General features: G+C 38.7%; 1 non-coding gene and 1 pseudogene across 1 annotated transcript; one reads left to right on the top strand and one right to left on the bottom strand.

The window, feature by feature from the left end:
* LOC126195684 (neural-cadherin-like) overlaps nucleotides 1-19,430 on the top strand; it is a 296,356-nt pseudogene extending 276,926 nt beyond the window's left edge.
* Trnas-aga (transfer RNA serine (anticodon AGA)) lies at nucleotides 10,776-10,850 on the bottom strand. The gene has a single exon. It is a non-coding gene; the product is annotated as a tRNA-Ser (tRNA).
* Nucleotides 19,431-25,711: the final 6,281 nt, after the last annotated feature.

A 25,711-nucleotide genomic window follows, 5' to 3' on the forward strand; every position in this document is an offset into this window, starting at 1 on the left:
TCCCATTCAAACCTTCATTTTTGTAGTACAAGTGTAAATCCTGTGATATTCAAAAATTTTGCACCTGCATTATTTGTTCTTGCTACATTAGCAACATCTCACCACTACCTAGGTTGACTGCCAAATGGGGCCTGCCTCTGTGTCTGAAGCTCGAAGCATCGAGGTGCAAACTAGTTCCAGGTACATTACCAGATTGCATGTATAAGTGATTTCGCAAACCCATGACAGGCATACACTTTCAGAAAATTCTATCTGTTTCTTCATTTACTTGTCAATAGTTATAAATATGTTTGTTCCAATAATTAAATGTAATAAAAAATAGTAACTTAAAATTCAATAAAACTTCATGCAAACACAAGTTTTTTTTTTTTTTCATTACATCGCCTCTCAAATTTCATATAAATTAAATACTGTGACCAGTGATGAAAAAAGTATAGATTAAAAATTAAGTCTGAGTAGAAGTCGAACTATCACCTCATAAGTGTTTGTCTTACAAAGCTCGAATGCTAACCCCCTTAACTGCCCTGAACTCTGACATCCAGTACCTACATACAGCTCCATCCATTACATAACAGAAGCATAAAACTTCTCTTGCAATTTTCTCAGAATTTCCAGATTAGTGCACCTTACTAGTTTCACATTATGTTGTTTTAATGACCTACTAAACATGTACAAAGTTTGAAGAAAGTCTGTAATCCCAACGTTGTGGCCTCCCCTTATAAGCTGTCTGGAGAAAGCAGACTTCATCATCAATGGGTGTACACTAGATGAAACTCTTCATCAGATTCCTAGGAATTCAGATCGTTAATAACCCAAGGTGGTAACAGCATCTAGGTAAGTGTCCGCCCCCGTAGCTGAGTGGTCAGCGCGACAGAACATCAATCCTAAGGGCCCGGGTTCGATTCCTGGCTGGGTCGGAGATTTTCTCCGCTCAGGGACTGGGTGTTGTGTTGTCCTAATCATCATCATTTCATCCCCATTGACGCACAAGTCGCCGAAGTGGCGTCAAATCAAAAGACTTGCACCAGGCGAACGGTTTACCCGATGGGAGGCCCTAGCCACACGACATTTCATTTCATTTACATACATCACTTATTTATAATGGTAACTATGTAAACATGTAATATCAATGATCCACTGTCATCCAAGCTGTCAAGAAAAAATAGCATACATAAAAGCCAACTTAAGTCAGATATATGTCTCCAGCATACTTCTAAGGAGAAACTAATAAATCTACAAAAAGACAGGACACAATATTACACATAAGGTAAAAACACCAAACGATTTTCTGATCATATTTACAGACCATTATATTAAGACAATCACCTACTTATGTATTTTACAATGCACTTGCAGTATGCCAAAATGGACTCATCTTGAGTGATTTATAAAATAAAAACCATTCAAAGAACCATGTAGCTGGCTGATACTCATAAAAATCATGTCATTAGAAGACATACTTAGCACCACAGGCCTAAAAGAACAAAAGTTTCATAATCATAGTTGCTCTGACATCATGATCGCTAATCCCCATTTCTGTACTGACACTGTCAGTAACGTCAGGCGTCTCTGAAGCTACAAGATCTAAGATATTTGCATTGTGTGTGGGCTGCTGAGATAGCTGCTCAAGATAGTTTTCAGAAAATGTGTTCAAGTATTTCACATGACTGTCTGTTTGTGCCCCCCCGCCCAGCGATTCCATAGACATCCCAGTCTATACTCAGTTGGTTAAAGTCACCTGCAACTAGTATTCAATAGACTTCCTAAGTGACATATTGCTGTATCCCCATCTTTCCCTGGGTATATTTGGACTCTTCCTTTTGTCAATCAATTGAAGTATTTCTTCTGTTATTCTCGTTGTACCCTCATTTGACTATCAAATTTCTGCGGTTGCCCATTGCCCATTTTAGAGAAGTCCATTCCTCCTTGATTGAGATGCCTATTGAGATTCTAATTATCATAGTACCTAGTGCCTTAGAGACCATCTCATCCTTCCTCAGTACATCAGTACCCTACTTCTTTTCACACTGATCATTCTGGCTGATGCTCTTAAACTTCAGTCTACTCTTCATCACTTCTAAATTGTGATCCGAGTCTATGTATCTGCTTCTGGGTATGCCTTACAATCCAATACCTGACCTGTGTTTCCAGAAAGTTTCCAGGTGTACCTTACACTCTTGTGATTTTTGAACAGTAAGTTTGCTATTACTAGCTTAACCAAGCAATGGGAAGTCCAGGATGGAAAAACAACAATATTATGAAATGGATGGATTGCTACTTACCATATAGAGGAGACATTGAGTTGCAGACAGCATAATGAAAGCACTTAATGTAATCCTTCTCATCCTGTCTGTTAAAGTCTCCACTGACTTTGGGTACTGGGTAGCTGCTTTGAACTCTACCCATTTTTCTAAACCTCACCAGTCCTTTTCCTTCATCCCTCTTCCTTCCCCTTCAGTCCTTCTGCCAGAAGAAGGAGCCAGTGCTCCAAAAGCTTACCAGCTGTAGCACCTTTCATATTTGTGTTCGCCTGCCATCACTTGGTGAGTAGCTTTTCTTACCTATCCAATTACATTATATTTTCAAAGAAATGGTTATTTAAAATAAAAAGACTGCTATACTTTTAAGAATTTGGTTAAAACACATTCTTCTGTAGCAAAACACACACACACACACACAGGACCATTGCCTCTGACTACTAAGGCCAGACTAAGTCGTAACTGTACTTGACGGGGCCAGCAATCCAGTGTGGATGGTGGGAATAAGGAAGAGCATGAAGTGAGGATGGGGTGGGGATATCAGGGTGGGGCGGGGGAGGTGTAGTGCTGTTTGTGGGAGCATGCAGAGACTTGGTGGGGTTAGGGTAGGGCTGCTAGGTGCATTCAGGAGGTTTGGTTGGGGAAGGGGGGGGGGGGGAGATTGGCAGTGGAAAGGGAGAGAAGTAGAGAAGGGAAAAGGACTAGTGGGTGCATTGCCAAAACAGAAGGCTGGGTTGTGTGAGAGTGAGAACAGGGAAGGGGATAGGTGAATGGTTACAGGGCTGGAAAAGGTTGAGGCCAGGGGAATTATAGGAAGATAGAATATATTTTAGGGAGCGTTCTCACTTGCGCAACTCAGAAAATCTGGTGTTGGTAAGAAGGGGCCAGATGGCAAACGCTGTGACGCAGTCATTAAAGTGAAGCACATTGTGTTGAGCAGCATGTTTAACAACTGAGTGGTTCAGCTATTTCTTGGCCATAGTGTGTCAGTAGCCACTCATGCAGACAGACAGCTTGTTAGTAGCACAGTAAAGAAAGCAGCACAGTGGTTGCTACTTAGTTGGTAGATCACCTGACTGCTTTCGTAGGTATCCCTGCCTTTGGTGGGTAGGAGATGTTTGTGACCAGACTTGAGTAGCTTATTGGAGGGCAGACTAGAGGTCTGTTGCATTTTCTGATGAAAACTAGTTTGACCTTGATGCCAGTGATGACTGTGAGTCAGTTATAAAGAGGCCAGTAGAGTGCTTGCAACCAACCTGTCTGCGTGCCAGACACTCTGGACCTATACCTGGAGCTATGGTGTGGGATGCAATTTCATATAACAGCAGATCATACATCTCTTTGTTAATCCATGCACCCTGACCTCAAATTTGTATGTCAGTCTGGCGATTCAACTTGTTGTGCTACCATAGATGAACAGCACTCCGGAAAAAAAAATCACAACACCAAAAAATAATTGATGAAGAGTAATGAAATTTTGGGAATACATTTGTCTGGGTAATATATTTAACTGGTTAACATTGCACAATCACAGAGAGTGTTTTCCAACACAGTGCATGCATGTCTGTATGCTAGCATTCAGCAGTCACAGGTTAATGTGAGATAAGCCATTGGTTGTTAATGTGCCAGTATTTCACATTTGCAATGGCTTATCTCACATTAACCTGTGATCGCGCAATGTTAACCAGTTAAATATATTACCCAGACAAATGTATTCGCAAAATTTCATTACTTCATCAATTATTTTTTGGTGTTGTGATTTTTTTTTCTGGCATTGTATATGAAGGAGTTGGTACTGGATGGATATGGCCCGTCTGATTTGTATACAAACAAAAGGACTGCATATCTTGGTTTTATTGTGTCAATTGAAGGCCTAAAAAGATTTCATGGTTCACTGATAATCAGTCCCACTCCAAAACTTAGTTCTAATAAGTTGTTATAAGACCAAGGCAGTGATAAAAATAATCCCACTGCTACTCAGTTCAAAGCTACCTACAAAAAATTGCTCATCCATCAGCAGGTAGGAGGTTCAGAATTTGCAACTTGCTTGGACACCATGGTTTGTTCTGTTCTAAATATATCTTCAGCTCAGGGGGTAGTGAAAACAAATCCATTTTTATGTACACATTGTAATGCTGAATGTCCCAAATGTTGAAGCAGTGTCTCAAGACCAGTCTTATTATATACCTCCTGCCTGCTTTGATCAGCAGTCAAAGTATGTAAGGGATGTTGTGTGTGTGTGTGTGTGTGTGTGTGTGTGTAGCAGAATTCATTGTAATCATATGTAAGTTGTGGAAGACAATATATTGTACCAAATGTAAAAATCCTTTACATGGAGTATTAGAAAGTAAGACTGAAATCTTTATTAGAAACAATATGGTGGGTTTAGTGACAGCTTTCAGTACTGGGTTCAAATTTGGCTTCTACTTATATTTTGAATAAAAGATCTTTGGCAATGGCAGCCTAAGATTTCTAGTATAAAGAGTCGCCCTCATTCTGCCAATGGCCTTGTGAAAGAGGGTAGAATAGAAGACAGATCTCAGGACAGCAATGATCTATAATATGAGGATGCAGAAAGCAGCTTTCATCAAAAAACACAACAGACCTCCACCCTGCCCTCCAATGAGCTCTACTTGACACCACTGAAGTCACAAATGGTGGTGGTTTGGGGTCATCAGAAATTACACTACAGGGCATCTGGATTGGAGCTGTCCTTGAAGTAACCAATTTATAACCGTTCATTGTGTCACTGTGGTGCCAACTGCTGCTCAAATTGCTGCTGCAAATTCAGTATGATGCACAAGAGTCATACATCAAACACAATGGTCCTCTCTCTCGGTACTGCCACGTGGCTGTCGGAGCCTGGTCTTCTTGCAACTGTACTTTGTTGTGACCACTGCTGCCAGAAGTCATGTACAGTGGCTACATTCCTACCAAGTCTTTGTGCAGTATCTCAGAAGGAACACCCAGCCCCTCATAGCCCTATTACACAACCTCATTCAAGCTCAGTTAGGTGTTGATAATAGCATCTTTATTGCCTTAAAGACATTTTTGATTAACACCAATTAACCACATGCAATCTCAAAGGTACCTAATGCTCAAGACCCTTACAGCATTTGAAGCAAAATTAATTTTAGTCCTCATAGTGATGTGACTGGTGCGAAATTTAAATATATATCATCTTTCGGATGTAGGAACACATCTACAAACTTTTATTTATGTCACGCCAACTCCTTCTTGGTGTTGCAGTTTTTTTTTCCTCTCAGTATATTATTCAGCTTCATCCAGCAATGGCGAAATGTAGCCAGCTGCCTGCATTGACAGAGGTGATTTCTAGCCTTCTCCTTACGGATTCCTACTGTTAAAGCAATTGAAAATGTTGTTCATCAATCTTATAAACCTAACTGTTTGTTCACAGTCTAGCTGTAAATATTTGTCAAGGAATTCAAGGGCAATATTAAAATATTACCCAATGTCTGTGCAGTAGTTCTGGCATTCATTTTATGATGATACTGCCCAACATATTTTATCCTTACCTTTTTAGCAACATCTACTTTTATATATGTAATCCACAAGTCACCACATGGTGCATGGTGGAAGATACCTTGTACCACTACCACTAACACTCATTCCCTTTTCTGTTTCACTCACAAACAGAGAAAGGAAAAATATACTGTCTATATGCCTCTGTATGAGCCCCAATTTCTCTTATTTTGCCTTTTAAGGCCCTAACCCAAAATATATGTTGGCAACAGTAGAATCATTTTGCAATCTGTGTCTCCACTCTTTGCAGATGATATAATGTCGGTACACAAACCCATTTCATGTTATTCCCATTGCCATAAAAATGTTGTCTTTAGTTAGTTAGTTTCATCTTCCAAGGATCTTTTCCACTATAAATCATAATGATGTGTAATGAGTCATTCTGCATTCAAATAACAAATTAATTTGTAAATATGGCTACATGCTGACCATTTATGATTTTAAATATACAGTTGTGAGTTAGTTAATCCCACCCATCTTCTTTTACACATTAAATTCTTTTACACATTCTATGGAATAGAAGGCATTGTCAAGGAGAAACTTTTGCAGTTTGTTTTAAAATTTTACTTTGCTGCCCATCAGATGTTTGTATATCACTGGATAAGTGATCAAAAATTTTGGTTGTAGTGTTGTGCTCCCCTTTTTGTGCTGAAGTCAACCACACTGTGGCATATTGGTAATGAATATCATTTTTTCTTTTGGTATTGTGATTATGTACATCATTGTTCCTTTTGAACTGTAGTGGATTATTTATAACAAACTTCATGAGGGAATAAAAGTACTGTGAAGCAGTTGACAACATGACTAACTCCTTAAACAGATGTCTACAAGGTGATCATAAGTGAGCACCATGTTATTCCATATGACCTAATTGAATCATAATATGCAAAATATGTCAACATACTGATCTTTCTCTGGCCCCAAGATTTGAAATGATTCTCAGTTCAAATATTGGTGAACTAAGTTGTTGTAGGTGTTCCAAAATGTGTTTTTCAGTTAAAATTCTCATCACTACAGACACCCGAGAATTTTGAAGTTTTCACCCTATTTATCATTTGCTCACCTTGTGTTATTACACTTATCATTGGTGTAGTATCCCTATATGTGCAGAACTGCATATGTTGTGCCTTTTTAAAACTGAAGATAAGACGATTTGCAAAAACCATCCAATGGTACTTTGAAGGACATTTTTACCATTTCTTCTGTTGCATTATGTCTGCTTGGATTGATTACAAAACTAGTGTCATCCATAAAAAGAACTAATTCTGCTTTCTATATATTAGATTATTTAGGTATAATAACAGACCTAAGGTTGAGCCTTTGGGAATCCCGTACTTGATTTCTACCCAGTCAGAGTAATGTCCTCGCACTACATGGGTTGAATTATGAAGTACAGCTTTGTGCATTCTTTTGGTTAGATGTGACAGTATTCAATGGTTGGCTGCACCGTCAGTCCCATAAAACACCACTTTCAACAAATATAAAAAGTCAGTGTCAGCTGCACAAGAAAACCTTTATTTGCTTCGCTTTACCAGTTTCAACAGTTTAAACTATCATCTTCAAAAGTGAAATTGGCTCAAATAATTGGTAAGCCAACATTGAGATAAAAATTGGATGGTAGTGGCCTTTGCTACAGAATCAGTAAAATAGAGTAACATCATTAAAAATATGAGATATGTTCAATGAGCAGCAGAAAATTAACCATCAAATCTCACATTGTTCTTAGTATGTGCGGCGACAAGTAATCAACATACTACACCAAGCAGTTTCTTGCCCTTTTTTTGGTGAATTACTGTCTCTCTCTCTCTCTCTCTCTCTCTCTCTCTCTCTCTTTTTCGTCAGAGCGATTGCTACTTCCTTGCTGTTCCATCTTGTCTGTGTCCGTGGATGTGTCAGTAATATACTGAAATTTTTCATAACAATTATTTATCTTGAAACTTCCTGGCAGATTAAAACTGTGTGCCCGACCGAGACTCGAACTCGGGACCTTTGCCTTTCGCGGGCACTTGCCCGCGAAAGGCAAAGGTCCCGAGTTCGAGTCTCGGTCGGGCACAAAGTTTTAATCTGCCAGGAAGTTTCATATCAGTGCACACTCCGCTGCAGAGTGAAAATCTCATTCTGGAAACATCCCCCAGGCTGTGGCTAAGCCATGTCTCCGCAGTATCCTTTCTTACAGGAGTGCTAGTTCTGCAAGGCTCGCAGGAGAGCTGTAAAGTTTGGAAGGTAGGAGACGAGATACTGGCAGAAGTAAAGCTGTGAGTAGTGGGCGTGAGTTGTGCTTCGGTAGCTCAGTTGGTAGAGCACTTGCCCGCGAAAGGCAAAGGTCCCGAGTTCGAGTCTCGGTCGGGCACACAGTTTTAATCTGCCAGGAAGTTTCATATCAGCGCACACTCCGCTGCAGAGTGAAAATCTCATTCTGGAATTATTTATCTTACTGCTTTAGAAATTGAGATTTAAAATGCTGATGGGTGCTGTGCTCTCGTTTGACCTCTGTTTGTACACTTTAATAATTCAGTCGGCAGCATCTGAAAGCAGTATAACCATTACTGTAGCACATGTATCCAAACCTGCAACCAATGGCTGTAGCAGTCTGGTCCCTTCAATCCCACACACTAACCACAAACCTGCAAACTGTTATTCATTCTGTCTGTTTTGTAGATCTCATTATGGAGCAAAACCTTCATTCATGTGGAGTAGGATTACAACAAAACAGAATTAACTGTTAGGAACTAAATCTGTTCACAACACAGTTGTTGAAACACATATGCCTGCATGTGCAGGTAGTCCCTGAGGCCCTGTTCTTATTTTAAATTGTTCTCTTTTCATATACTCATTTTTTCAGAGTTGAATTTATTTGTTTCAGATTTATCGACAGAGTGAAATGCTCGTAAGCTATACTAAAAAAAAAAAACCAGATGGGCCTAAGTAATATTTTATTCATTTTTTAAAGAACTCTGAGCATTTATTTTTATCAGTTACAATCACTTACGTACAGCACACGCAAATAATTATATTAATGTATGTGTTCTGCATGTTATAAGCACTGTTAAGTTCAGTTCCTTGAATTACAACTTGTGACAAGTAAGATGTACAAAAAGCGCCTATTATATTCTTTATAGATGTTTTTACACTTATCCATTTCATGATGCTTGTCTTATGTTTGTTAAATGGACAATATTTGCACCATTTTCTCTTTCCTGGTACAGGTAATTGGCCAAGTGATGAGACATCTCTTTGAACATCATATCTGTTGATGGCATCAGCAGTTTTCTTTGGGAGATTAGGGATCTGAATTTGAAGCTCCATTAGAGGTCTTACTATTTCCTGTACTAAATTTTTTAGGAACAAACACCTTTTATCGATTCTTCCACCATCGTATGTTGAATGTCAGAGAGAAAATAAAATGTCACTGTTCATTGCTGCAACGTCTATCATTATCATTCATGATGAAAATAGCCATCTCCATTTTTGTCTCTTACAGTAAAATTGAACCTCCATTTTATTTACTCCACCCTTTGTGCAGTTTTAGAACTTTATTACATCTAATTCCTTTTTTGTTTTTTGCGTGATTTTCAGTGATGTCTTTCTCATGGTTGTCTAATGTGAACTACTGATTTTTATTTCTTTTTTGGATCATAACTCACCACTGTGATTTCACCTCTAAAGGCAAATAATGAGGAATGCATTTGCTCTTGAGGTGGATGGTTTCATCTCATTGGGGATTTCTGGTTTATTTTATTTGATTGTCCCCACCTCTATAATTTGTGTCTAAAAGATCTCTTTTGCCAGCTGAATACTAGTGAAGAAGTTGTCAACAATAATATTTCTGGATGGCCCTTGTAAACTGGTAGCAAGATTTCTCTTACATTTGGGAAAAAATAGTACCCATACATAGTGAACAGCTGCAAGTTTGTTACCTACAGATTGAGCTTCATGGGTGCACCTCATTGAATCTTATTATTCTCCTTATATCCTTGAATCTGTTTACTGACATTGTGGCTTTATATGAAGGATTTGCCTTTTCATCCAAGAATAATTCTCTTATAGGGACATCCCAACTCTTCTCAACACCAGCAAGCAGTAAAAGACCAAGAAAACACTCCATTTCAATAAATGAGACATTTTTCCATGTTTTACCATGTGAAGCAATCACTCATCTGCCTTCTGTATTTGTGCAGTTGATGATTCCATCTAGTATTTCCTTGGAGATGAAATAGTACCAAGCATTCTTAGGTTTACAGATTTCCAATCCATAAATCCATGAGCTATACCAGGAGCCTTCTTTATAATATTGTGAACAGGTGCAACAAGAAGTTGCAGGAGTAACTAAATTCCAAATGGTTCCATTATGACTCGCTGCGTTGTTGATGTGGGATTTCATTTTCAGACTCTGATAAAGTAACACTCTTTGAAGTACTGTAATCTTCCACAGCATTTGTATCAGCAGGTTCAAAGTTTGACTCGTGACTATTTCTATCTTCAAAACTACTTCTTTCTTTACATGTATCAGCTTCTTCAAACCACTGAATAACAACATTTGAAAAATTAGCTGCAGTTGCATGTAGTGACATTCGTGTTTTCCATGATGAAGCCATAACAAAATAGGTGTCATTCGAACAACAGCTGATGAAAAACTTAACAAGTCATGATTGTAACAGTACCAGCATTGGGGCAACAAATAAACTACATTGTGACAGTAGCGGCACAGAACAACAACACTGTGCAACAATAAAACATATGATTAGAGGAAGCTCAAAGGTGTTACAACATCTTTAATAAATAAAGATAATTTTTATTATTTTCATTATATCTAAAAACAAAGAAGATGTGACTTATCAAACGAGAGTGCTGGCAGGTTGATAGACACACAAACAAACACAAACATACACACAGAATTCTAGCTTTCGCAACCAACGGTTGCTTCATCATGGAAACTATGTGTTCAGTTGAAACTTTCTGGCAGATTAAAACTGTGTGCCCGACCGAGACTCGAACTCGGGACCTTTGCCTTTCTCGGGCAAGTGCTCTACCAACTGAGCTACCGAAGCACGACTCACGCCCAGTACTCACAGCTTTACTTCTGCCAGTACCTCGTCTCCTACATTCCAAACTTGTTGTTTGCTGAGAAGTTTAACAGTATCGTAGTGCCAGCAAAGAGTGCAATGCAATGCCTAGTCCAAAAATGGCATCCATCAGGATCTGTTTTGAACAAGTTAAAAAACATTGTGAAACATGCCCACACACCAGTAAATGTGGCTGCAGTTCACCAGAAAATGCTTCTCCTGACAGACCAACCTGACACCTGTCACAAGAGATCAGCATATCACGCCAATCATGCGGATTAATACTCTGCCTGGACCAGCACATGCATCCTTACCATGTGTCTGTTGTTCATGCAGTAAAACCAGCGGATGCTCCTCAGCAGCTCACGGAATCACGAGACACCATTGCATGGTCAGAAGTTTAAGGTTTGGTGTATGGTGTCTGCATGCCAAATTATTGGTCCCATCTTCTTTCGTTAGATGCCGTCTTCAGAATGTTATATTGCCAACATTCTGAAACCATTTGTGGCACCATTAAAAGAGGAGGAAAAGACCTACAGTTACTTCCAACAGGATGGAGCGACTGCCCATACAACCTGCCAAACGTTGGAGCTCATTGACACAATCTTCACACCTGACAGAAATTTTAGCAGGGATCAGTCTGGCAGTTGCACTAACTGACCCCCAGGTCACCTGATTTGTCAGGGTGCAATTACTTTGTGTGGAGAACCCTCAAGTCTAAGGTGTCTCGCAACAACCCTCATAGTCTTCAAGAACCACAGCAGAAAATTTCAAATGAGATTGCAGCAATTCCAGCAGTCCACCTTCATCTTCATCAACTTCCGGACTAGGGCTCAAAAGTTCCAGGAGATGAATGGTGGTCATTTTCTACATTTGCTGTAGTTAGGTTAGTACTGTATTTCCTTTCCTGTGCTGTGTTTCTTTGTACACTGGAACTCTATTCTCTGGGCCATTTTTATTTGTCCCACCCTGTGCTATTGGCTTCTGCGGAAGTGCTCCATAGCAATATTCCATATTGCAGATGAGAATGGAAGAAAGCAAAATATGAGTGGAGCAACAACTGTTTGCTTGCACTATTCCTTAATTTATACAATAATGAGCTAGTTTGCTGCACAGCTAATTTGTGTGTTCTTCCCAAGAGAGTTTCTGGTCTATGTCCAGTTCAAGTAGCTTTACAACTTTATTTTATTTTTAAGTTACCTTTAGATTAAAAAATATTTCTTCTGCTTTTGTTTGGTTTATGCACAGCTGATTGCCGTGACACCAGCAATAAGTCACCTGCACCATTCCTCTGTTGTTAACTACCCACTTTGTAATTTCTTGCCTGTGGTTATTGATGTCATCAACATTAGGATATTCTGACATGGTATATAACTTGAAAAGTCTATTAACTGTGAGATTAAGACATTTTGGCAAAATTCTTTCATCTAGTACTCTGTTAGACAGTGAGAGGAGTGACATTTTGATCTTCTTTGCTAACACACTTTATTTTGAAATTATTGAGTCCAAAACAGTCTTCTATTCAGGAATTGCTTAGTATATGTATAGATTTATGGATGTCATTTAAAGTGATTAAGTCCATGTAAGTTTATCACTTATTCGTTTTGCATAATTTAGCAGGGTTTCTGCACCCAAACTAGAACTGTTGAATGGAGTGCTAGTGCTGGCACTATTTACAGAATATTTATTGAGTATATCATGGTCAGTAGGGATACGTTTTCTTTATTGATACTATTAATTTTCCTTTTGATGACATGCCAGGCTGCTTTACATTTATTTTGAAATTTAAAATATATTCATCATTTGCACCACATCTAGGATTTTTGTATTTTGGATCTGTAAAGTGTTCTCATATTTATGTAATTTTTCTTGTCTCAGTCACTTTTATGAGACTTATCTTGGAGAATTTATAGTAGCATGCTGAGTTTGTTAGGTTATGGAGCATGCCACTTACTGGTATAATGCTGCTTATGTGTAATATTGGTATGATATCTTTTGGTTACAATGGGGCATGTATTTTTTACTATGCACTTAATCTCTGTCAAGAAAATGGAAAAGATTTTACATATGCTTTTGTTATTATCCATTATAGTGGTCAATCCATTTCCTTTAACTGGTCTATCATATTTTTTACATTGGATTTTTCTAGTAGTTTATATGTCACTTCTCTTTCTTCACTACTGAGAGCTGAATTTTCAATTTGAAGACATATCCCTGCATTACTGATATTCCTAATTCTATAATATCACATTCAAGAGAGTTTCTTTGTATGTTACTAATAATGTTATCAAGACATGAATTCAGTCTGGTGGGCTTTTCATTGAGATATTAATAGTTCAATTACTTTAAAGAATAAAGCATATAAATCACTTTTTTCTTTTCTTTTTGCTCTTCTTGTTGTTATAGTCTTCAGTCCAAAGACTGGTTGGATGCAGCTCTCCATGCTACTGTTCCCTGTTCAACCCACATGATCTCAGAATAACTATTGCATCCTACATCCTTATGAATTTGCTTACTCTCTTCATCTCTCGGTCTCCCTCCATGATTTTTACCTGCCACACTTCCCTCCAGTACTAAGTTGGTGATCCCTTGATGTTTCAGAATGTGTCCTTTCAATCTATCCTCTCTTCTAGCCAATTTGTGCCACAGATTTTTTTCTCTCCAATTCTGTTCAGTACCTCCTTGTTAGTTGCATGATCAACTCATCTAATATTCAGCATTCTTCTGTAGCACCACATTTCAAAATCTTCTCTTCCCTTCTTTCGTAAACTGTTAACTGTTGATGTTTCATCTCCATATATGGCTACTTTCAGAAAAGACTTCCTTACCTATATTTGATGTTAACAAATTTCCCTTCAAAACTGCTTTTCTTGTGATTGCCATTTTATGTCCTCTCTACTTCAGCCATCACAATTATTTTGTTGCCCAAGTAGGAAAACTCATATATTACATTAAGTGTGTCATTTGTTAATCTGATTCCCTCAGCATCACCTGATTTAATTCATCTACATTCCATTATCCTTATTTTGCGTTTGCTGTTGTTTATCTTACATCATCCTTTCAAGGTATTGTCCATTCCATTCAACTATGCTTCCAAGTCATTTGCTGTCTATGGCAGAATTACAATGTAATCAGCAAACCTTAAAGTTTTTACTTCTTCTCCCTGGATTTTAATTCCTACTCCAAATTTTTCTTTGGTTTCCTTTATGGCTTGCTCAGTGTACAAATTGAATAACACTGCTTCCCTTTCACGCCCCTTGACTCTTATAATTGCTGTCTCATTCCTGTATAAATTGTAAATAGCCTTTTGCTCCCTGTATTTTGTCTCTACTACCTTCAGCATTTCAAAGCGAGTATTCCAGTCAACAGTGTCAAAAGCTTTCTCTAAGTCTACAAATGCTATGAACTTAGGTGTGCTTTCGCTTAACCTAGAAAGAAGTTGTAGCATCAGTATAACCTTGCGTGTTCCTGAATTCTCCAGAATCTAAACTGATCTTCCTCAAGGTTGGCTTCTACCAGTTTTTTTCTTCTTCTGTAAATAATTCGTGTTAGTATTTTGAAACAATTGCGTATTAAACTGGTAGTTCAGTAATATTCATTTCTGTCAGCATCTGCTTTCTTTGGAATTGGAATTATCACATTCTTCTCGAAGTCTGAGGGTATTTCACTTGTTTCATACATCTTGAACACCATATGGAGGAGTTTTGTCAGGCTGGTTCTCCCAAGGCTATCAGTAGTTCTGATGGAATGTCATCTACTCCCTCTACTCCCGGGGCTTTGTTTCAACTTATTTCTTTCAGTGCTCTGTCATTTTGTTCTATCAGTATCATACTGCCTATCTCATCTTCATCTACATTTTCTTCCATCACTAATGTTGCCTCCAAGTACATCTCCCATGTATAGGCACTCTGTATTTCCTTCCACCTTTCAGCTTTCCTTTCTTTGCTTAGTACTGGTTTCCATCACAACTCTTGATATTCATATGGCTGCTTCTCTTTTCTCTAAAGGCCTCTTCAATTTTCCTGTAGGCGGTATCTATCTTTCCCCTAGTGACACATGCATCCAAATCCTTACGTTTGTCCTCTAGCCATTCCTACTTAGCCTTTTTTCACTTCTTGTCTATCTCATTTTTTAGACGTTTGTATTCCTTTTCACCTGCTTCATTTACTGCTTTTTCATATTTTCTCCTTTCATCAATTGAATTCAACATCTCCTGTGTTATCCAAGGATTTCTGCTAGGCTTTATCTTTTTACCTACTTGATCAGCAGTCTTCACTCTTTTGTCTCTCAAAACTACCCATTTATCTTCCACTGTAATCCTTTCCTCTTCTTTTGTGTCATTGCCCAATACTCCCTCTGAAACTCTCAACAACTTCTGCTTCTTTCAAATTACCCAGGTCCCATCTCATTAATTTCCTACCTTTTTGCAATTTCTTCAGTTTTAATCTACAGTTCATAACCAATAAATAGTGGTCAGAGTCCACATCTGCCCCTGGAAGTCTCTTACTGTTTAAAATCTGGTTCCAAAATATCTGTTTTACCATCATACAGTCAATGTGAAACCTTCTGATGCTTCCCCATCTATCTATGTTAATATCATCTATAATTATAATTTTATGCCATCTGTATCTCAACAACTGTAATACTGAAGTGTTAATTTTTTCCTTAAATGCTATCTCATCAGAGCCTGGCGTTTGATAAACTGAGACAATTACAATTTTTTGCAGATGCATTACAAACCATCTACTACCCTTGGCATTATCTACAACAACTATTAAAAGAGTGACAAGGAAGGTGTTTACAAAATGTTGAAATACAAAGCTATTACATATTCAATAACAACATAAATGACAGGAGTTGGTAGTACCACTTTTACACATTTGTCATTAACTTATTTTGGTTGACCATTGTTAGTATATTCGTTAAATGGGTTTTATGCTACTATGTTAAATTTCTTGAGTGGATTTTGGGACCTGCAATTTTATCTCTGTTGCTTATTAAAACCTGCCAAGAATTTACAGACACCTAACTTTTGTATTTAACATCTTTCACTATCATATATTCATAATTAAATCATACATTTTTGGATAGAGAAAAATTAGGGCTACAAGGCAGTAGCCCTGTATTTGTGAATAGTTTTTGTCTAAAATTTGGGTAACTATCTGTCATTTTTATTCAGTAATAATATTTCCTGAATAATAAAAAAGACAAGATGTTCTTCACATAGAACAGGAACAGGGCTTTCGTATGAGATAGGTCAATCCTAAAACAAACCATTACTGGTTTTTTGGATTTTTAAATGTAGGACCTACATGATTTCCACAGGTTTTCAGTTTTGAATTTAAACTTAAAATGTTTCTACATGAAATATTTATATCATTATCATCATCTGCATATAAATTATACTCTGAAATTAGAAAATTAGAACTTCATAAAGAATTAAATTTTTAATATATTAGTGGTATACAGTGTCAAAGTAAGTGGAGCTGATCAGCCTTACTGCATTCATTATGACAGGAATTTAATGAGAGTATTGAATAAGAAACGTGTTATGAGAACAAAACTTAATTCCTACAGTAGTGTAACACAACTAAATTCATATCTTGCACCAAGATTATGCGGAAGTAATTGTTGATTAAAATATTGCAGTTGAATCTGAAACTAGTTTCCAGTCTTACTTATAAAATGTCAGTATGTAAGCTGTAGATGTTACATGTTATAAGTGCTGCAGACAACACCTTGAGCTTAAAAGGATTGTTGAAACTCTTTGTAACAGGCTGTGTGGATGATGTGAGACTAGATGGAAGAGCCCTTCCATTGCCTCCAGGATCAAATGTCACACAATGGGGACAGGCAACAATAGCCCTTAATCTTGAATATGGCTGTGAATATTCTTCTGAGTGTAATTTTATAATTTGCCCAGAACCAGTGAAATGTAGTGACAAGCTGAAGCAGTCTAACTGCATGTGAGTATCTGTCAAGCTCCCCTGTATTTGAAGCACATTATTTTTTGTGGTGTTCAAAATAAAAATATAAACTATGGAGGTAATATATCCTTTCCTTAGTTCTCTCAATTGCATCGGGTGTTTCTTGTTAAGACATAACCAGTTACAGATCTTGCAGTATATGATTTTGTAATTAAAAGTCAGAAAATAAAATTACCACAAAAAATAAATAACTTGGCCAGTAATAATAACAGTGATTATCATGTTCTGAGAAGTACATGCAAGATACAACAGCAGATATTTAGTTGTCAGACCACATATGAGGTGCATTCAAGTTCTAAGGCCTCCGATTTTTTTTCTCCACACTGGAAAGAGATAGAAACATGCGCATTGTTTTAAAATGAGGCCGCGTTCATTGTCAATACATCCCAGAGATGGCAGCACTGTACGGCAGATCGAATTTTACCACCAGCGGCGAGAATGAGGTCTGTTTTAAATACTTAAAATGACGATGTTTTCCTTACTTGAACAGCGTACAATCATTCGTCCAATTGAAATTCATTGACAGTTGAAGGAGACATGTGGTGATGGAGTTATGGATGTGTCGAAAGTGCATTCGTGGGTGCGACAGTTTAATGAGGGCAGAACATCGTGTGACAACAAACCGAAACAACCTCGGGCTCGCACAAGCCGGTCTGACGACATGATCGAGAAAGTGGAGAGAATTGTTTTGGGGGATCGCCGAATGACTGTTGAACAGATCGCCTCCAGAGTTAGCATTTCTGTGGGTTCTGTGCACACAATCCTGCATGACAAACTGAAAATGCGAAAAGTGTCATCCAGGTGGGTGCCACGAATGCTGACGGACGACCACATGGCTGCCCGTGTGGCATGTTGCCAAGCAATGTTGACGCGCAACGACAGCATGAATGGGACTTTCTTTTCATCGGTTGTGACAATGGATGAGACGTGGATGCCATTTTTCAATCCAGAAACAAAGCGCCAGTCAGCTCAGTGGAAGCACACAGATTCACCGCCACCAAAAACATTTCGGGTAACCGCCAGTGCTGAAAAATTGATGGTGTCCATGTTCTGGGACAGCGAGGGTGTAATCCTTACCCATTGCATTCCAAAGGGCACTACGGTAACAGGTGCATCCTACGAAAATGTTTTGAAGAACAAATTCCTTCCTGCACTGCAACAAAACCGTCCGGGAAGGGCTGCGCGTGTGCTGTTTCACCAAGACAACGCACCCGCACATCGAGCTAACGTTACGCAACAGTTTCTTCATGATAACAACTTTGAAGTGATTCCTCATGCTCCCTACTCACCTGACCTGGCATCAGCGTTGTGAAAAATGTGTACGTCTGCAGGGTGATTACATCGAGAAGTAACGTCAGTTTCATCGATTTCGGGTGAGTACTTAATTAGAAACATAATCGGAGGCATTAGAACTTGAATGCACCTCGTAGATTCTTTGTTTTGGGGATGTAAAGATGAAGAATCAGTGAAGGATGAAACAAATTACTCATAATTTCTTGTTAAGAAAATAATATATTGTGGGAGAAGAACTGAGAGCTTGTTTACTGTATAGGCTCTTTCCTTTGTGTAGGCATAAACATAACCAATGCAATAAAAATATTAGTTTCAAGCACTAGAGTAAGACACAAGGAGAGTTTCTTCAAACATTTCGCTACCTATATATCAATTAAGACATAAGTTGATAAATGAGAAAAGCAGGGGTGGGGGCATTGGTGGCATTCTATTTTTGAAGCAGAAACAGTTATGACTAATCTTTTGAAACTCAGTAACGTGCCGTATAACCACTGTTCAGTCTTACATGCCTGTCTAAAAAATTGCTATATTGTAAGCAGTGCCAGCTGTGCATATCATTCATTAAAACTTTTGTTTATGTTCCATAGAATTATTCAGTTTCAGTACTTGTGCTACTGTTGGACATTACCTCCACTGTTAAGTCGTTATAAGTTTGATTAGCAGCAAAGATGCCTATTAAATGCATATTTAAAATTATGAAACATTATTCTTAATGTAGCATACAATTTATTTTGATAATATTAATTCTGAACTTCTCTTAAGACGACTAGTAGGTAATGTGTTTTCATGTCTATATATGAATATCCTTTTGTGTATGATATTTCAAAAGCCAACCCAGTTATCTTCAGATGCTATAAGGTGTGTGTGTTCACCATCTAGATTCCAACCAAACTGTGATTTATTATGTCACATTACTCTAACAGCTTGATGTATAAGCAGTTTATATTGATTTTTTTATAAAGAAACTCTGTTTCCTTCATATAAATTTAGAAATAATCCATCTTTGTGTTGTCAGATGCAGTGATGCAAAAGTACTGGCTTCAAGTAGTAAGGATTGCACCCAAACTACTTGTGCAAAAATGTCATGTATCAACAGCCAGCAATGTTTACATCAAAACTCGAAATTTCTCTACAACTGTATGTGCCCTCATGGTGAGACAGGCATGAACTGCAAGCTTTTGGGAGATGGATTTGCAGTCAGTCTCGGTGTATGGACTTTGACAATTGTAGCATTAATAATTGTTCTGATAGTTGGTAAGAATGGTTATAATCAGTATTCATTATGAATTTAATTTCATATACAGTTACAAATTTATAAATGATGTCCTTTAAAAAAAGTCTAGGAAACCATTTTTATATGTGTTCACTTTGTTAAACAAAATTACTATATGCATGTAAGAAAATCATTTTCACTAAATATCAGTTGGTTTGCCCTTGAGGTGGTGCTGCCCATGAAAATTGTGCAGTTCTATGTTGTGCTTCTTTATTTCATTCTAAATGTGGTGTATGGAAATATTTCATTTAGTCTCCTACTATAAACTTTGTTTCTACTTGCTGTAAAGATGACATGTTGAGTTGCAGACAGGAACATGAAAATACTGTTACACACTGAACTTTCAATCAAAGCTTTCTTCAGAAAAGAAAGGAAACTGCAGCTGTCAAGTGTGCATTACATAGACACCTTCATTCAAGTGAGCACATGCACCACATAAATAATTCCAAACATGCAATAATGAACCAGAAAATCAGCTGGACAATCATAAATGCTGTATACAATCTCTCTTTTTCCTTTTTATGTTATAGAAACGATGGCTTAATATTTATTTAACCACATCTTTCTCTTACATTGACAAAAAACAGATTTGGCAATAAATGTATTCTCATGTTGATATTTCTAGGCAGTCCCTTAGTAATCTCGAGAGATTCACAAGAACTAGCAAACCAAATAAGTTTACAAACAATGGAAAGGCCAACAATTATGAAAAGGATAGACTGCTACTCACTGTAAAGACGACACATTGAGTTGCAGACAGGCTCTGCAGAAAGACTGTTACACACTGAGCTTTCAGCCAAAGCTATCTTCAGGAAAGAAAGTAAAACACACACACAGTCACTCCAGCAAGCACACTCCAGAGAAGTTTCGCTGAGAAGCCCTTACACATCTCTCATACACTCCTGATCATTCCCCATGTGACTTCCATACTTTTGGAGTCCTGAAGAAAAACATTTGTGGCTATTGATTTGCTTTGCCTGGTGAAATCACATTTCTGTGAGCAGCTACAAATATTCTTCCATGAAGACATTGACTGTCTTGTCTTACAGTCAGATAACTACATTAACAGTTACAGTGATTGCATTTTTACTAACTTTTTTCCACCCGTCTGATTTTCATTTGACTGCCCCGTACACATTCTTAGAAGTTTCTTGATCAAATTAAGAACTGTTTGGTATTAATAGACTTCTTTTGGTGAGGAATGCTGTTTGTGTTAAATTGAAAACATTGAGCAATATAATACATTAGGATACTATAGGCCTACGTTAATATATGTTAACAATGTTAAATGATATTTTCCAACATCTGCAACACCACTGTGTACCATCAGATCACATGGAATAATAATAAATAAATGCCTGCCTTGTCTGTGCTAGTCACTTTTTATGTCTTCCTTGCTTCATTCATCTCCCATGTGTTACTTTGCTTTTAAGGTAGCAGAATTCCTTATCTTGTCTACTTTGCTATCACCAATTTGGTTGTTAAGTTTATCACTAACCTCATTTCTGCTACTCCTCATTAATTTTGTGCCCCCAGGGGCTCAACATTCATTTGCTGTGTATGGGCTTGGCAACCCCAGGATTCCTGAGCTGGAGATTGGTAAGTGCTATCAGTTCTCTGTCACTGTAAGCTCTGGGCATGCATCAGTGACCATCGTGTGGCAGAGCGGTTGAAAGTTGTATGTCACAGGGAAAGGGGATCTTGCTTTGACCACCTGGTCATGAGGATGGTAAAAACCTCTACAACAAAAATCCTACATCTCAAGGTGTGCTGCACACTGATGAGATACTTAGCTGTTGAGGTGGAACAGTCATTAGCAGGCAATCTCTGTGAAACCTGCTGAACCTCAGTTGCATAAGGCTTACGTAGGCATGTGGTGCTCTGTCTAGGTGGACTTGTATTTCTGTAGCTGCTCATGGGACCAAGATGGGTCCTTTGAAATCTCCCCTTCCTCTTCCCAGCGGAAAGGACGGCCCACTGGAAGGTAACACCCAGTCTAACAATATGGCTTTGGAGCGAGTTCTCCTGACTCACACTTGTAATGGAACATGTGCTGTTTCTCAGAATGTGTTTATAATAGTTAAAAGAAAAGAGAGCAGTTTCGACAAAGTTTCACCATTTTATATACAGAAAGGTTTGGAGGGAATTTCTGGAACATTAAAATCTGTCAAGCACTCATGAAACGGGAGCCTGTTGGTGGAAATGTAAATGTACCAGCAAGTGAAGAATCTCCAAAAAGCTCAATGCCGTGGGGAGTATGCAATTGAAACTGAACTGCCTAACATCTTGAACTACACCAAAGGTGTTGTGACTTGCATGGAATTTGGTTGGCATTCCCTGAGAGGAACTGGGAGCTGAGAGGTCCTGGCAAGGCACTGTTGAAGCGCAAAACATTATGAAAAGGGTGGGTGGTGACCTAGTGAAACCAGACTCATTTATACTGAGTTTCAGCAACAAAAAACTTCCACAGCATGTTTAGGTTGACTTCCTTCACCTCAGCGTGCAGTGTTATTTTCAAAACTCAGTGCATTGCTTTAAATGACAGCACTTTGAGCACACTATTCTTGGCCACTTGTGGCAAATGAGGTAAAGCTGCCCATGACAGAGTTAGTCATTCCTCTCCTCCCAAGTGTGTCAACTGCTCTGGGGGTCATCCTGTCTGGAGTAGGGATTGCAGTGTCTTCCTTGAAGAGGGGAAGATCCAGAGATAAAAACAATGAAGCACATTCTGTATGGCAAAGCTAAAAAGAGATACAAAGAAATGCAACCACCCATGTTCCTTGATTCATATGCTTCCATTCTCAAACACTCAGTCCTTAAAAACTGATGCTGCTACACAAACAGAGTTTTCTAGTGCCAGCACTAGTACTTGCATTTGTTAATGTACTTGTGGTGCTGCAGTTACTTCAAACAATGTCCCTCCCCCCCAGAACTTCAGAAAAGGTTGTGGTTGCTGACATTGTGGAACTTCTTGCCCCTCCAAAGATCAAGTCTTCTCTACCATCCAGTGCTGCCACTACCACTTCCATGGTTGTGGCTCCCAAACCACCTCAGACCAAAAAACCAAAGTCAAAGGTGAAGAATCACACACTGATGGAGACTGGAAGTACACAGTCCGACAATATCAATGTCGTCCTATCTTATGCCTCATAGATGATGGACCTCAATGTTGGACTGGAGCAATCATCTCGCTCCAAGACTGAGCCTCCACCCATTTTTAGCAGGAGAATGATGTCTGTCGGGGTGATTTTTTAAGTGTTACTCCCTTTGTTGTAGCCATAAACACTATCTCATCTATGGTATGGAGTCCTGTACAGTGCCACTTATTTGTGGATGATTTTACTGTTTTCTGCTTCTCCTCCAGTGTTTCAACAGCAACCTGTCAGTTACAACTTACAGTGTGGAGGAGTGGAGTGCAAAGACACATTTTCATTTTTCTACAGATATGTGTGTGTGTGTGTGTGTGTGTGTGTGTGTGTGTGTGTGTGTGTGTGTGTGTTTGTGCGTGTGTGTGTTCATTTTAATCATTCTTGTGATATTTTTAACGTATGTGACTTGTATATGAGGGACATCATTCTACATTTTAAAGACTCAGTGAGGTTTCTGGGCCTCATTTTTTACTCAAAATTGTTGTGGTTGCCACACCTGTGAGACCTGAAAGCCAGAACCATGAAGGCACTGGACATCATAATGTGCCTTAGCATGAGCAGACAGACCATTCCATCAGAACCACTTGATGATGGCAGAAAAGTTATTCACCAAAATATCGTGGGACTTAAACAATTGCATCCGGCTGGACACCTGAGAGCCCTGGAAACATCTTCAACATTCCCCATAATAACTGTGTTTTATTGGGTGGGCAAATGCTAATTCTTATGTGATGCTTTTTCAGTATGTGCCCTGTTTCCAGATAATGTGCTGGTGTACAGTTTACATGCTGTAGTTACCTCTTCCTCCATGATTTCTTCCAGCTCCACATGTTTGCTATAGTGGAGGGACAATACTGTTCTGAGATGTTCCAGTTCCTGGGGTAGACTCTCAGCATCTGAGATGGTGAGATGGTGTGTGCCCTGTATACTAGTGCATAACTCCAGCATGCTGGAGCTTATGGGACAGCAATTCATTTTAGATTGTGATGCAAAAAGAGACAACCAGGGCTGCAACTAAAGTGGTTGTTTATTTAGTCAGGGCCTCCAGTGATGCTTTGTCTATAAGATGTGAAAATTTTTGTTTGACAGCTGTAGCCTTCCCCTGTTAAATGCAGAGGAGAGGTCAGTTAGGTGGAAATGGTACACTAAAGACTTCTATGAGGGGAAGGACTTATCTGATGACCATGACAGAAGAAGAAACAGAAGTCAACATGGAAGAGATAGAGGATTCAGTATTAGACTCAGAACTTATAAGAGCTTTGGAGGACTTAAGAGCAAATAAGGTAGAAGGGATAGATAACAGAATTTCTAAAATCATTGGGGGAAGTGGCAACACAAAAACTATTCAAGTTGGTGGGCAGAATGTATGAAACTATCAGTATACCATTAGACATTCAGAAAAACATCATCCACACAATTCCGAAGGTAGCTAGAGCCAACAAGTGTGAGAATTATGCCACAATCCCTTAAAATTGAGGATCTGTTAGATGATGATCACTTTGGCTTTAGGGAAGGTAAAGGCATGAGAGAAGCAAGTCTGACGTTGCAGCTGATAATGGAAGCAAGACTGAAGAAAAATCAGGACACGTTCATGTGATTTGGTGACCTGGAAAAAGCTTTTGACAATGTGAAATGGTGTAATATGTTCGAAATTCTGAGAAAAATAGGGGTAAGCTATAGGGAAAGACAGGGAATACACAATATGTACAAGAATCAAGAGGGAGCAATAAGACAGGAAGATCAAGAACGAAGTGCTCAGATTAAAAAGGATGTAAGACAAGAATGTAGCCTTTTGCAATAACAGAAATAAGAGTGTTTCAAGAGTGGAATTAAAATTCAGGGTGAAAGGATATACTGATATGATGAAATTCACTAATGACATTGGTCTTCTCAGTGAAAGTGAGGAAGAATTACAGCATCTGTTGGATGGAATGAGCAGTATAATGAGTATAGAACATGGATTGAGAGTAAGTCGAAGAAATACAAAAGTAAAGAGAAGTACCAAAAATGAGAACAGTAAGAAACCTCATATCAGAATAAGTGATCATGGTGCAGATGAGGTTATGGAATTCTGCTACCCCATGTCAGAAGGAGCTAGGGCGACATAAAAAGCAGACTGGCACTGGAAAGAGGGCATTCCTGGCCATGAGATGTCGGCTAGTGTAAAACATAGGCCTTAACTTGAGGAACAAATTTCTGAGAATGTATGTCTGGAGCACAGCATTGTATGTTAGTGAAATGAGGATTGTGGGAACACCAAAACAGAAAAGAATTGAAACATTTGAGATGTTGTGCTACAAAGAATGTTGAAAATTAGGTGGAATGGTAAGGTAAAGACTGAGGAGGTTTTCTGGAGAACTGACAAGGAAAGGAATATATGGAAAACTCTGACAAGAAGAAGGGCCAGGATGATAGTACATCTGTTAAGACATCAGGGAATAACTTCATGCTACTATAGGGAGTTGTATACCTAGGTCAAAACTTGGCAACACCATCAATCCAGTCCCATATCCAAGATTGAAAATGATTGAACAGTAGTCAAACATCAAAATTTTCATGTCTCACTGACAAACCATCACTGGTGGCCCCATGCAAGACTTTCCTCAGTCTGACTAACATGCAAGTGACATGATGTGATTTTGGTTCTGCAGAGGGGACTTAATTTTGCCCCCACCCCCACCCCTAAGTTCACATTGGTCATGGACATAGTCAGTACAGTTGAACAGGTTGCCATGCAAACTACTGCCTGAAGCAGCAGAAGAAGCTTGCCATGAAACGTTTCATCCTCTGATGAGAACTAAGACTGCAAGGTCAGACATTACCAGCAAAGGGAAGGCAACCATTCAGAACCTGAGAGAGTGCCCCGAGGTTGTTATTGTATCTGCTGACAAATGCAGTGCCACTGTTATTCTCACCCTCAAAGACTACATTGAGCAGATGCAGAGGAAAATAAATGACGACTCTTGCAGGAACATCAGTGCTGATCTCACCAAGGAGATGGAGAGCAAGACCAGGTCACTTCTCAAGGAATCAGTGTTACTAGAGAGGGTCATCAGTAAATTGTCACTGCAAGGATCTGTACTTCCAAGACTTTGTGGAGTCCCTAAGGTTCACAAAGATGAGGTGCCACTTTGTTCCATTGTCA

Source organism: Schistocerca nitens, chromosome 7, assembly GCF_023898315.1.
Source record: "Schistocerca nitens isolate TAMUIC-IGC-003100 chromosome 7, iqSchNite1.1, whole genome shotgun sequence".
In the NCBI taxonomy this organism is placed as follows: domain Eukaryota; kingdom Metazoa; phylum Arthropoda; class Insecta; order Orthoptera; family Acrididae; genus Schistocerca; species Schistocerca nitens.